The sequence below is a fragment of the Rousettus aegyptiacus genome, unplaced genomic scaffold (genome assembly GCF_014176215.1).
Source record: "Rousettus aegyptiacus isolate mRouAeg1 unplaced genomic scaffold, mRouAeg1.p scaffold_m13_p_11, whole genome shotgun sequence".
Lineage (NCBI taxonomy): Eukaryota > Metazoa > Chordata > Mammalia > Chiroptera > Pteropodidae > Rousettus > Rousettus aegyptiacus.
In genome coordinates this window covers 37,871,858-37,887,031 of record NW_023416286.1, presented here as the reverse complement: position 1 = coordinate 37,887,031, position 15,174 = coordinate 37,871,858, and the positions used below count along the sequence as shown (strand labels likewise).

The 15,174-nt window shown below is 34.3% G+C and overlaps 1 protein-coding gene and 1 pseudogene across 4 annotated transcripts in view; one reads left to right on the top strand and one right to left on the bottom strand.

Moving 5' to 3' along the window:
• The window catches only part of NRG1 (neuregulin 1), a 942,448-nt gene that overhangs the window by 880,655 nt on the left and 46,619 nt on the right, over positions 1-15,174 (bottom strand). The gene's annotated exons all lie outside the window — the stretch shown is intronic.
• LOC118609752 lies at positions 3,575-3,693 on the top strand (annotated as a pseudogene).

Below are 15,174 nucleotides of genomic sequence, written 5' to 3'. Positions count from 1 at the left end.
GACTAATTGGGAAGAAAGCCAAGAATACACATGTAGAATAGAGAGGGGGAAAAATCTTTCAGTAGAGAAACAGTGGGGCTTGATAGCTTTTCAATGATTTTATTCATCAAAATAGAATCATCTTGTCACAACATTAATTTTCTACAATTTACTTTCATAAAGCATGGAACACAGGCTTTCTTCATAAATTACTATTTTCCCACTTTCATCATTTCTCTTGTCCTATGGTGGCAAAATGGAGTCAGGAATGTTGGAGATGGGGGGCGGGTGGAGAAGATGGAGAATAAAAGCAGAGACAGCACTTTCAGAGTCAAGACTTTCTTTCGAAAACTGCTCTCCTCATATAGCTACACTGTCTATGAAATATTTGTGGAATTTTATTTTAAAAAACCAAAATTTTTATCTTAAAACAGTGAATCATAAATATGTATCTATTTGTGGTTAGCTGGGGAAAAAGTAACGAGAATCATATTTGAAAGATGGAATCATATTAATTTTTCTAACCTTTCTAAAAGAGTCATGAATATTAATAGTGAGCTTTCAAGTTTGATAGACACTTTAGTTACAAGGTCAATAAATCAACATTTGAATAGGTTTCACTTTAAAGTATCAATTTATCACAAAACTTACCATCCAAAAACAAAAATGTTCCACTTATTTGGAGGTTATTTAATAATATTCTGTACCATCAAGATAATAAGCATTCAAAAGCAAGCAAATAATAAAGGTATCCAAGTGGACATAAAAAATAGTACCACCAAAGCATGCACTTTATTAATAGCTAGTTCTGTAAACCTTATCCAAAGTCCATTTTTTTCTAAAATAAAAAAATTTTTGGAAGTTTACCAATATACCACAAACTGAAAATTTATATTAGAAAGTACATTTACTTAAAGATAGATTCAGCAATAAGAAAATATTTTTTAACATTAAAAATTAGACTATACAAAAAGACAAGAAAAACACAGCTCAAATCCATTTAACAGAAACAAATAGTCCTAAATACCTTATCTGTTTAGTAGAAATCACATTATTACAACTTATTTTTAATGTGTTATAATATCATCCAAAACTATCTGGAAAAGATTAAATTGTATTTAGCATTTTCTGCTTAAGAAGTGTGTAATATAATAGAGAAAAAGTTATATAAACTGGTTAAATTTAAAAGTTCTTTAGTTAAAATGTTTACAACATAGAATTCCTAAAATAGTTTTCAGATGTGTCTACCTTCCACCATATGCGGAGAGAGTCATATTTGTTTGACAATCTGACTGGACCTGTTTAGGAAGAAAAGGCAACTTAACCCAAGAACCTACTTTGCGTGAACCTGACATGTGTTGGAGAAAGAAGAGTCATTGGACTGGCCGAAGCACATGAATGATAATTAGGAAGAGTTGCAGATTAATTAAAGTAAGGTAGAAACAGTAAACTGAGCCCTTCCATTTCTGGTACACAAGCAGGAGTCAATAAAAGTTTTAGGAAAAAGAATTAAGTGGAACACACACAGTCAACTAATCTTTGAAAAAGGCACCAAGAACACACAATGGAAAAAAAAATAGTCTATTCAATAACTAGTGTTGAGAAACTAATAAGCACATGCGAAAACATACTTTACGCCACATACAAAAATTAACTTGAAATGGATTAAGGACATAAATGAAAACATAATGAAAAAGCTCCTTGACATCAGCCTTGGCAATGATTTTTTTGCATGTGACACCGAAGAACAGGCAATGAAAGTAAAAACTAAAGGGAGAGTACATCAAACTAAAAAGCTTCAGCACAGCAAAGAAAATAATCAAGAAAATTAAAAGGCAACCTACGAAGGAGAAAATATTTGCAAACCATGTATCTGATAAAGGGTTAATATCCAAAATATATAAAGAACTCATATTAGCTCCTTATTGGAAGTGTTGTTTGCAACTACCTTCTGTCATTAGGTTAGTTGCCTCTTTATGTTGTTGATGGCTTCTTTGGCTCTGCAGAAGCTTTTTAGTCTAATACAGTCTCATTCATTTATTTTGGCTTTTATTTCCCTTGCCTTTGTGGCCAAATTAATAAATCTCTCTGAGACTAAGGTCCATAAGTTTAGTACTTATGTTTTCTTCTATGTATTTTATTGTTTCAAGTCTTTATGATTTATTGAACACCTCCAATAAGGGACTAATATCCAAAATATATAAAGAACTCATAAATCTCAACAACAAAAAAACAAATAATTCAATTAAAAAAACAGACAGAAGACCTAAACAGACACTTCCCCAAAGAAGACATATAAAGAGCTAACAGATATATGAAAAGATGTTCAACTTCACTAGCTATTAGGGAAATGCAAATCAAAACCACAATGAGATACCATCTCACACCTGTTAGAATAGCTATTAAAAAGAAGACAAATAATAACAAGTGTTGGAAAGGTTGGGAAGAAAATGGAACCCTCAGACACTGCTGGTGGGAATATATATTGGTATAGACACTATGGAAAATAGTATGGAGTTTCCTCAAAAAATTAAGAATAGAATTACCATACGACTCAGCAATACCTCTTCTGGGTAACTATCCCCAAAATTTGAAAACATTTATTTGTAAAGATATCAGTAGCCTTATGTTCTTTGAAGCATTATCACAGTTGCCAAGACATGGAAACAACTGGACTGTCCTTTGATAAATTAAATAAAGAAGCTGTGGTACATATATACAACGGTATACTACCCAGCCATAAAAGATAAATACTATCATTTGCAATATGGATGGATTTTGACAATATCGTGCTAAATGAAATAAGTCAAATGAAAAAAGTGAAGAATGACATGATTTTCACTCATATGTGGGATATAAAACTGAAAGCAACAAACAAATGAGACAAACAAACAAAAACTTGTAGATACAGACAACACTACAGTGGTTACCAGAGAAAAAGAAGGGTCAGAAGGAGGTTGAAAAGGATAAGGGGATCAAATATGTGGTGACGGAAGATTTGACTTTGGGTAGTGAACACATAATGCAATTTACAGGTGGTGTATTATAGAATGGTACACTTGAAACCTATATAATTTTATTAACCAATGTCACCCCAATAAATCCAATAAATTTTTAAGGAAAGAACTCATATAACTCAATAGCAGATGGTGTGTGTGCGTGTACACACACATACAATGAAATATTATCCAGTCATGAATAAGGAAATTCTGCTATTTGCAACAACATGGATGAAACTGGAGGGCATTATGCTAAGTGAAATAAGCAAGACAGAGAAAGACAAATACTGTATGGCATCGCTTTTATGTGGAATCTAAAAAAAAAAAAGTTGAACTTGTAGAAACAGTAGAATGGTGAGGATAAAAGGAATGTGGAAATGTTGATCAAAGGGTACAAACTTTCAGCTATGAGATGAATATGAATAAGTTTTGAGGCTCTAATATACAGCATTGTGTCCACAGTTAATAATAACACATTGTATACGTAAAATTTACTGCAAGATCATAAGCATCCTCATCACAAAAAAAAATAAAAAGGAACTATGCAAGGTGATGGATGTGTTAATTAACTTGATTATGGTAAATATTTCACAACAGTCTACAGCCATGCCACCCTGAACAAGCTTGATCCCCTCTGATCTTGGAAGCTAAGCAGGGTTGGGCCTGGTCAGTACTTGGATAGGAGACCACCTAGAAAGACCAGGTTCTGTAGGAGTTAAATATTAAAAATAAGAGATTATAAACTGACAATGTCCTTGCAATCTGTGAGGTTAACCAAAGGTTGCCTTGCCTAAAAAAACAATAAATACATACATACATACGTACGTAAATAAATAAATAAATAAATAAAATACTTCACAACATATACATATCTCAAATCAATCACATCCTACACTTTAAATATATACAATTTTATCTATCAATTATACCTCAATAAATCTAGAGGGAAAGGAACTAAAGTATTTATTAAATATTAAAAAAAAATTGTGGAGAGAGCTACTTAACAAATATTAATTAGGCAGCATTATACAAATAGGACAAGAGCAGAGATATGAAAAACAAAAGAATAATCTCTCTTTTTGGCAATAAACAGAGTACAAACATTTGAATGAGAGTAGATGTGCCAAAATTCAGATTCCCAATGAAAAGAACAAATTAATAGGAGAGAAGAGAATGTTATGTATATCCTCAACCCACAGCTTTATTTATCTGAAGTTTACAGATCAGGTTCTTGTAGTCTCTTGGGAATATGGACATTAAACTGGAGTGTAATGGTTGCTTTAACTTCTCCCTATAAACTCACCAACTATGTGCAAATAGTTTATATACTTGAGCAAGACATTCATAACTCATTTTAAATGGCATAATTTTCCAGTAAAATGTTTGGAACTTTTAAAAACCTTCAGTATTCTATAAAAATAAAAGCCTTTTTAGAATAATTGAAACCAACAATGCAAAACAAATGTATTTCTTTGATAAATTTAGTTTTAAGTAAGCTTTAATTTATATGCTAAATTTTTTAATTTAGTTCAAGTCTTGGCAGAGACATGTTTGTTTTAATTGTTGGCCTTCAAAATTCTAGCTTAGGAATAAACATCTGCTCCTTTCCAATTTTCTGCATAAAATGGGTAAATTTCTGTAAGTGGTAAATGAGGGCTGAAGATGTACTATATTGCTTCTGGAAAGGTTACAAGATTGCAGCAGACACTTTATATGAATTCTTTATGAGAGATCTTATAGCATGATATGTATCAACCTTAAATCATCACTGGAGTTCTTATACATTTATATTTAAGCTCTGTTTTGATGGAAAGAACATAATACATTAGCATCTAAATGTTGTGTCGAGATATCTGTCTTTGGAACACTGTTGAATATCCTTATAAATTTTGAACTCTTCTCATTGCTTTATAGAGATTCATGAAACAAATGGATCCTTTCTACAAGAAGAAAACTTCCCAGGAGAAAAGCATAAACACAGCCTCAGATCATCCATATTGAAGGCCATGTAAACAATTTGACAAATAATAATATACAATGTGCTATATCCTTAGGAAGAAATCAACAAAACTATCAGAGATTTAAAATTATAACTATTAAGACATTTTAAGAGGTAACAATCATCTTTTGCAAATACCTTAAGAAAACTGAATTCTGAGAGAACCCAATTCCTATTATAATTTTTTTCTTCCTTCAACGGCAACATTCATAAAGGCACTGCTAAGAACATCTGTATTATCAGAACCATGCAGTCACAGATCCGGGGCAACAATGACAGTGACCATGATTAACATTATTGAAAGAATCTATGAATTGGGACCAAGCTGATATAAAGATGTAAAACTCAGATAATATCAATATTCCCTTAAAATCTGCAAAACATTTTCTCATGGGGTATTTTATTTACTTAGTTTCTTCTTCTACCTACCTTCTAAAGTAATATACAATTGCCATACAATGGTGTCTAGCCATGTTAGTGATGTTCATGATTCCATATTTGCTTTAGATAGTGATGAAGGACCAAGAAATATATATATATTTTAACATAACAGTCAACTTGCTGGACACTAACAGCCAGTCAGAAGCCTAAAGTAAGATCTCTGCTTAACTTTTTCAATCACTAAGTATTGACTGAATAAAGCAAGCTCCAATTACAGAATAGCAAGTCACAGAGTCAGGAGAAAATTTCTAAAGAATATCCTCAATAGCAGTAATTCTCAAACTTTAAGGTACACAAGAATCACTGGTAAGTTTGTTAAAATAGTTTTTAGGGTCCATCCTCTGAGATTCTAACTCAGGAGATCAGGAGAGGCCCAAGAATTTAGAGTTCTTATACTGCTGGCGGTGCCAATGCTGCTGCTCTGAAGAACACACTTTGAGAATCACTGCCCCACCACTATTAAATCAGAATCTGCATTTTACAAGATTTTCAGTCCATCTAATTGAATGCACAATAGAGCTTGACCAGCATTGCTCTAGGGAATGAATAAATGAGCTTCTTTTTTCCCTTCTCTTCTGCTATAAGGATAGGAAGATGGGCAAAAAGGAAGACATTTTCAAAAGAAACCAAAACTAAGTGCTTAAATTATATTCTTTGTCATAAAACAAATGAAATGTATCTGGCCAACTTCATTGAGCGCACCTTCCTCAATGAAGTATAACTCTCCTTTGCTTATTCACTTCTCCATCCTTACTTTGCCTTACCTTGGGCTTACCACAAAGTAGGGGTCCCATTGGGATTCCAGTCTGCATGTTGTGGTTTCCTGAGAAAATCTAGATTTATATAATTTTACTTTATAAAATAAAAATTATATCGATATTAAACAGAGAATTAAGTTTGAATTACGTATTTTTATAAAACTTTTCACACAAATAAACTGACAAGAAATTCACCGAAAATTGATCTTATGTCAGATCGATCTAGGGTTTAGAAACATGGTCACAACAAGACTAAGAAATGTCACCAGGTCTCAGAGATAGAGGAAGGAAAGACAGTCTCCTGGCTGCTTGTGTTATGTGTAATTAAATGTTATATGTAATTACATAGACGAGACAAAGTATACCCCCAACCGAACCACAGAGAAGACTAAACAAACACTCTAATGCTACATGAGATGAGCGTCCACATAGGGATAAAATGAAAGATGTGAAAATATCAAGCTTTTGGCAATGGAACTGCCTGAATTCAGGTGCTATTAATACTTCCTCATGCTGATTCACACGATTCTAGATTCAGCAACTCCAGCAGCAAAACAGTTTGTTAATAAGCTACAAAGACATCCAATCACAAACTGCAGAACTGTGAGCGGAACTGGCAAACTTCTTCCATTCCACCACAATAATCCATCTCTCCTTGCTTTACTTAACCTAAAAAAAACTGTCACACAGACCTTACTTCCCAATTATTTCCATACTCAATGAACCTCTTACTAATATAAAACCTGACACGTATGTGAGTAAATTTCAGGTCTGTTAAGTATCCAGAGCAAAAGAGGAGGACACAGAAACACACCAAGCTTAGTCTCATTTTCTCTGAGAAATGTAGTATGTCAGAACATAGCACTGGACTGAGAGCACTGAACCAAGGTTCTAATGCATGCCAGTTTTTCTACCAGATACATTAAAGCAGTTCAATTGGCCTCCTTTATTTCATTCCTTTCCAAATGAGTCTACATTATCAGTAAGATACTTCCACACATAGGATCTTCTGATTGTGCTGGGTATCCAAGCTATTAGAAAGCCAAAGAAACAGCTGGTCAGCAACAAACGGAAAAAGATGATCTTGAATGAGACTGAGGAGAGGCAGTTTTGCTAGCTCTACGCAAAGCATCCTAATTCCAGGTCAGAAACTTGGACACCTAATAAGATTTATTCATGTGAGCATCCTTCCTAACTTATTCAAACAAAAGTCTTTCATGAACACCACCTTAGATGCTGAAATCAGGATTTCCATCCATAAGTGGTATTGGGGATAAAAATATGACCCAGAATGTTAAAGCTGTTTCTAAAAACTCCACAACTGCATGGAAAATAAAGGCCTCACTCGCCCTTATTCCCACAACATCCTGCATGTTTTTCTTAGAGGCAAATCAGAAACTCTCTTTTTTGAAGATGCATGGGTCAGTTCACGCATAAACATCTATGAGAATGCCTGTATGGGACCTCATTCTTTGGGGACCAGGGATTTTATATTAAAAGAACTATATATGTCAACTATATCTACAGGATGTATTTAAAGTAAGGTCGAAAGCACAAAACTGAAGGAAGTGGTTTGTTTGTTGGTTTATTTATAAAAGGCCAAATAAACATTTCAGAAATGAGTATCTGTCATTTGCTTTCTCAGCATCCATGTTGCCTTCTTATGATAACAGCTGCAATTTTTATTTGCAAACCATCTTTGCTGTTTTCAATGGACTCAAGTCTTCAGTTGCAGGGTTCCTTTCCCTCCAAGAATTATATGTTCTGCATGAATCAGTTTGTACAGATAACTAAAATTGATCATTAAAATCTGAAATGAAGAAAGGAAAGGAAGAAGAATGCATGAATCACCTTTTTCTTATTTTGCTTCAAGAATATTTCTACAGAGCTAATAAAATTGAAAGCAACGAAAAGACTTCAAGGATCTTCCTCTCTCAGGTTGAAAACCTAGGGCATGAAGTACAAAATCACACCATATAGAGGCCAAAAAGAATATAGTCAGATCTTCTATGCGGGAATTAGGAAAAAATCAGAGGTGGGAAAAAACAAACAAAAAACCTCGTGCAGTTGAGCAGTAGCCTTTTTTTAAATATCAGAACCCTGATTTTTATTCAGAAGCATGGCTTTTAAACTACGTTTTCCAGTCTTGTTTAAATGGAAGAGTAGTTATGTGGCTGTTTCTGGGCCAAAGATTTATAAGAACAAGTATTGCGCTGGCTTTCAAAAGGCTCTGTAAAAAGACCAACTTAATGAAACAAAGATATCTGATCAGACCTTGTTCTGAGAACTCTGATAATAAGGAAAGTCTTCACTCAGCACCCCATTGCAGTAAACTATTAATGCAAGGAATAACATGAAGAATAAAGAACTGATTGCAAATGTACAAAATAAACAATACCCTTAACAACAACAACAAGAAATCACTTACCAGTCATACTCTACAGGTAATATCACAGTAGTTATAATGTTCGAGGTCACTGGGTCATAAACAGGAAGAATGATTCTTTCACATTTGAGAGTTATTTAGAGGACTATAGGGCATTCAAGGTTTAGCAGGAGTCTATGCTTTCACAGAATCTATTATGTATGCAATTCTTTTATTTAAGCCAAATCAGGGCTTATATAATATGTAATTATTTATTACAATCAAGGTTTTTAAAAATTTCTAATGAAATAGTTTACATTCATATTATAAGTGAACAAATGTTTCTATATCTACCTTTTATCTTTAGTTAATATGATGCTTCCTAAATAAGTCAATTTTTTAAAGAAAAAGATGTTTCTTCACAACAAATTTTATTCAACTAAAGCAGCAAGAGCCATATTAACACCTCACTTTTTGTTTTTTATTTTTTAACTTCCCAATTCTAGACATCAAGAATCTCATGAAAACTTTCACTTCAACCAGCATAATACCTTGCAGGAGGCAGGAGCTCAATATTTATTTGTTAAGGTGATTTCAACTTACAAATGCATTAGCTGATTAAAGTTAACCTAAGGGCTTGTCACTAAAAAAGAAAACTGTAGTGAAGTATCCTCTTTTTGATCTTGATTCAGATATTTAAAATTCTTTATTGCAAAGTGAAAAAATATATATAGTCTTGTTGGCTAAAAATGTATCCTTTGCCACGTCACTGGCATCCTGTAAATGGCCATAAATCACAATTGGTCCTAGTCACGAAAGAAACTGTATGTGTCAACTTGAGCTTGCCTGTCTTATAACACAGCTGCAAGGGTGAAATCGAACAGATATTTAAGTGTTAGTAAAGAAACACTGCTATACAGAAGCAAAGAAATAGTATGGGTAGGGATTACAAGCACATTATATCTTTCTATAGCAATAAATACCTGCCAGAAAATCAGAATGAGACTGGTCTGTCTCAGTAGGGTTTAGTTTTATCTGATGACAAAAGAGGCCCAACACATTGTGGTGGCAGTACCAACATGTGTATTATTTTAGGTGGCATCTCTTTTCTGCACCAGCAGGATTGCTAACCATTCAAAAGTCTTAAAATCTTAATTTGGGGGCAGACTATTGGCAGGTTGGAGAGACATGGAATTAAAGTTGACTTTTAAGAAAATAGGTACTTGTCTTGGATTTCCATATTAGATGCACTATGGCTATTTTCAAAGTCCAGATAAATTACAGAAAGAACACGGATACATTAGTCAACACATCACACGCTTTCTAAAAATTCTAGAAGACCGGGAGTCCATATCATCTCTTTGGGATTGGAGACACTATCAAGGATTGCAAATAGATGATGCACAGAAGAGCCTTCCAAAATTAACTCCTCTCCTTTCCTGATCCAAAAGAAAGAGGCCCTTTCACTCAAAGTAATTCCCTGTCAAGAGTGTTTAGGGGGGGAAAATGAATATTTTTCAGACAATTGGGAGTTGTTAGATGAATGGCATAAGGTAGAAACTGACTTGGAACTGATTATGGGATCACTAGAAAGGATCAGAAGTGTTCATTTTTAATTATTACTGGAGTTTCTATAAAATCCCAAGAAAATCATTATAGTTTATTAATTAAGGTGTATAATCCACACACAACTAGGCTACAAATACCTATAACAGATGTTTTCTTGGAGAAATAAATTAAAACTACCAAAGGTTTACCAAGCTACAGGATTTCAAAGAAACTACCAAAGGTGTACCAAGCTACAGGATTACAAGAACATTGGTCACCAATAACTCAATTTGCCAAGAAAGATTTCCCACACAACGCAGACATCAGACAAGATGACATATACACCTTTTATCTCATAACATCTTAAATTTTAGATGAATGGCCTTGAATTTTGGCTTGAATTTACTTCACAACTAATAGTTTGCCAGAGAAAACTATCCATAGTTGGATCCTATTATTTAATACTCTACATCCACAGCTCAAAGTCAATCTATCAGATTAATTGAATGTATCTATAACTAGTGATGGAAATTAAAACTGATTATGCTATGAGCTCTGACTTCACTGTTATTAAATTATTTGTATTGTGTAAAATGACTTCATATTGGCAAGTGGGGAATATATAAAACTGTGCACCCTTCCTATCTACAATGCACATACAGTCAGCCCTCTGTATCTACAATTTCTGCATGCACAATTCAACCAATCTCAGATTAAAAATAGTTTTAAAAATGTTATGTCATTGCTGACATGGACTATGTATAGTTAGGCCTATATGGTTGCATCTGTACCGAACATGTACAGACTTTTTCTTGTTATTATTTTCGGACAATACAGTATAACAATTAGGTATTATAAATAATCTAGAGATGATGTGAAGTATATGGGAGAATTTTCATAGTGTGTAGGTTATATGCAAACACTACAACATTTCATATAAGGGACTTGAGCATCCTAGGATTTTGGTATTTGCCAAGTTCCTGGAACAAATCCCCTACATGTACTAGGGGATGACTGCACATGCCTGTGCACACTCTGAGGGGCCGTGTGGTATGACTCCGAGCCAGAGTAAGGAACAGTTCTAGTCCTAGCTCTGCCACTGTCTTGCTGAAGGCCTTGGGCAAACAGGTTTAAGTTTACACATTAACTAATTTAATAAACATTATGTAAATACAGACCTACAAAAACACAACTATAAAAGGGGAAATTAGACCTATTTTATAAGATTGCTGTCAGAACTAAGTGAGATAATTGGCATATCTTTATCCGAGACACATCAATTCCATTTCTCTTCCATCCCAAATGTCAGGCTCTGTGTTACGTCTGATAGCCCAGTGAGGGCTTTGGAAGTCCTCATCACACTCATCCTCACTGGGTAAAGCCTCTTTCCTCTAAGTCTGTAAAATCTATCAAGACTAGGATTTTCTTCTTTCTTGTACACATATACATCCTCTGAGCCTGGAGATGCCTCAGCACATAGTAAGCACTTAATAAATATATTGTTGAGTAAATAAATTCTCTCTTAATCCTTAAAATAACTCAGGATCAACTAATTTTACTGTTATGGAACTAAATAATGTGATACACTTTGTCTATAAGATCAGGTGATCAGTCACTTCCAATTCCACAGCTAAGATTCTGTTATTTTCCAATATTTTATCATTATGTTATTCTTCCTGAATAATTTATACTTATATTTACTGCTTAAATAATAAGATCCTCAAACTATAAAATTTAATTTGTACTTCCTTATTTTTAAAGAAAATAAATTTGAACTTATAAAACAGAAAGGCTTGTTTAGAAGAAAATTTTATTCTCACATCTATGTACAAATTGTCTAAATTGGGTGATTCCTAAGAAATTCTCCCAAGTAATTTTCCCAATCTAAATTTTCATACACTTTTTACCAAATAAGAAGCTAAATAATCAAGAATGATGTTCAAAAAATGGAGGCAATCATATCCCTAAAGCATTTCTTCAACAAAATTTAGACTATTTTGTTTTAAGATCAACAAGGTAATCATGCCTTGCATCTTTCAGAAGATAACTGTAGCCCCCTAGTCTGGAACCTGAATGAAAAAAACTTGGTTAGATGCAGCAAATGTCACTATGCTCCACTGGCTCTGAGTCATCATTTTCATACTCACCCAATCATAAATGCACCCATAGACCTTTTCTAGAAAACAAGACAAAACAAAACAAAACAAAAAATAAAAACAGCTTTGCTAGATCACAAATTCACGTTATAGAATTATTGCCTCCTCTCAGGCCTTCCTTATATGGAGTATTCCCAAACTTACCATCTAATCTCACTCTTCTTCAAAAGTAGCCTCTCCCTTACCACTTACAAGCTTCACCACTAAAGGAATAAATGCATATTTGGGCATTCAGCAAATATTACATTCTGCTACATCAAAAGGATCTCATAAATTTGTTTTAATTTAGTAATATAACAATCCTCTAGATTCAAAAAATTGTTGAGACCTAAGTCATAAACCTTATAATGACAAACCCAGAATTTAACCCAAAGTCAGACTTCATATCAAATACTGTTTAAGAGAGAGAGCAAGGGATTCTGGTCAAGATGACATAGAAGGTAGATACTGTGCCACTCCCTCTCATGACCACATCAAAATTACAATGAAACTACAGAACAACCAGCACTGGGAGTAGCCTAAAGTCTGGCTGAACAGAAGTCTTACAACTGGGGACATACATTAGAGGTCACCTCGAGACTGATAGGAGGGGTGGAGATGCAAAATGAACCAGTTCCACAACTATGTCTGGCATTTGAGAATCAGGAGGATTATTTTAGCTGCAGCAGCCTCCCTGAGGAGCAAGGAGTCCTAGCTTTACAATGGGCTCCCCATCCCTGGGTTTCGGTACCAGGAAAAGAAGTACCTACAACTTCTGGCTGTAAAACTCAGTGAAGATTGTGGCTGAGTGAGACAGAAGGCTGCAGGAGTCACAGACATTCCTATTAAAGGGACCACATGAAGGCTTACTCACTGATTGACTCACTTTCTCTGAGCCCCAGCACTGGGGCAGCTATTCAAGGAGTGCTGGGAACATACAAGGAGGAATTGAGCTGTCAGGCTTCAGGGCGAGAGCTAAAGAGGCAGCTTTCTCCTGGACAGAAGAGCTGGCAGTATCCATTGTTCCTTCGTTGATTCCTCCCCCATCCCCAGCATGCAGACACAGGTAGCCACCATATCTGAGTCTCCACCAATCTGGTTAACATAGGTTGCACCACCCAGGATGGCCTAGAGGGCATTGGACTAAGTAGAATAAGTCAGATAGAGAAAGAAAAATGACATATGATTTCATTTAGATGTAGAAGCTAAAGAACAAAATAAACAAAACAGAAACAAATTCACAGATACAGAGAACATGTTGAGGGTTGCAAGATAGGAAAGGGGTTGGAGGTATAGGTAAAAAAGGGGAAATGATTAAGAAGTAAAAATTGGTAGTTACAAAATAATAATAAGGATGTAAACTATAGCATAAGAAATATAGTCAATAATATTGAAATAACTATATACGGCGTCAGATAGGTACTAGATTTATCAAGGTGATCACTTTAGAAGTTATATAAATGTCTAATCACTATGTCGTACACCTGTAACTAATGTAATATTGTATGTCGACTATAACTGAAAAATAAAAAATGTTAAAAAAGAGAACATGATTTATAATTAAGACAGTGTTGTACACAGAATATCTATTTTTCTACACCTCACCTCCCTCCCACCTCAAAATACAAATACAAAGTAATGTTTCAGTGTACTCTGAAACTGATAACTTATTACAAAATAGTCATTACATCACAAAGACTCTTATTAGCCATTGACTATGTTCTCAGTACTTAAAGTATCAAGTTCTCTAAGGTGGTCAAAAAAAGTTTCATTTTTCTCAAGGGGAACCAGAAACTGGTTTGTTCAACAGAGAATTTCCATAGGCAAGCAGCCCGTCTCAGACTGCACCTACAATAAACATGTTTATTAGCAAATACAGTATCAGAAAAACATATTGTGAGGCTTAGAAACAACATATGCCTCTTTTCATGGGGGTTGCCATGGTGCTAGGCATTCTTTTTTTCCTGCATTTCAGAGAAATAACTGTAAAATGAGGGTCTATAACAGATGTAACACGATAAACAATAGCATCAACTTCTGCACTCGTGTTGTGAATGGTTTCCCTATGCTTTAATTGAAAATGTAAATTTTAATGCCTTGTGTGTTTTCTCAAAATAGTCTGAGATAAATTCTCTTACAAGGAAAATTTCTATATTTACCATCTCCATCCAAGGCCCAAAGATTACAGAATTCACATAATATAAATCAAGAACACACACACTCATACAATCCAGTAGGAAAAGAGCCATGACGACCAAGTCACTGAATGACGCAAAGAAACAGAAAGGAGACTGTGGCATGGATCATCAATGATAGTCACCATAGCCCTTGTCCTAGAATTCACCTAAGGCTTTTCTAAAAGCCTGTACCAAAAATAAAATCAAGAAGCAATAACACAGTTCACCTAACTTTCCTGAGGTTAAATATATAATAGATCTTCGGTAATTGTCCAACCCAGGTTGTATCTTCAGGGAATCTAGGGAATCTAAAATTTCTCATTTAAAAAAAAAAAAAACCTGGGTTTCTGGTTTAAGAAAAGGCTTAGTTATAGATGAGCATTGCTAAATTGCTGGTTCCTAGTCACAGTTCAACCCTTGACACATTTCACTACTTGCTTCAGTCACCTAGGGCTCTCTTCTATCTTGAGAAAGCTCATGCACCATCCCATACTGAGCCATCTACTATTTCTCATTGACAGGTCAGATCAAATGTGACCAAAACTTAATTCACATTAAAAGATATGTGAACTAATGTTCAACTACAGTAGCTGTTCTATTCATAGAATCTTCACCCATATCAGGACAGTTGAGTTTATTAGTTTAATTTTGTATTGTTTTTCCATTATATCAAAACTCAAGTTTATAGATATGTCTACTTTCTCAGTCCATTCGTCAATAAATTTCCATCTCAACAGAGATAGTAAGACAGGAGTCAAGCAGAGCTTCAATGA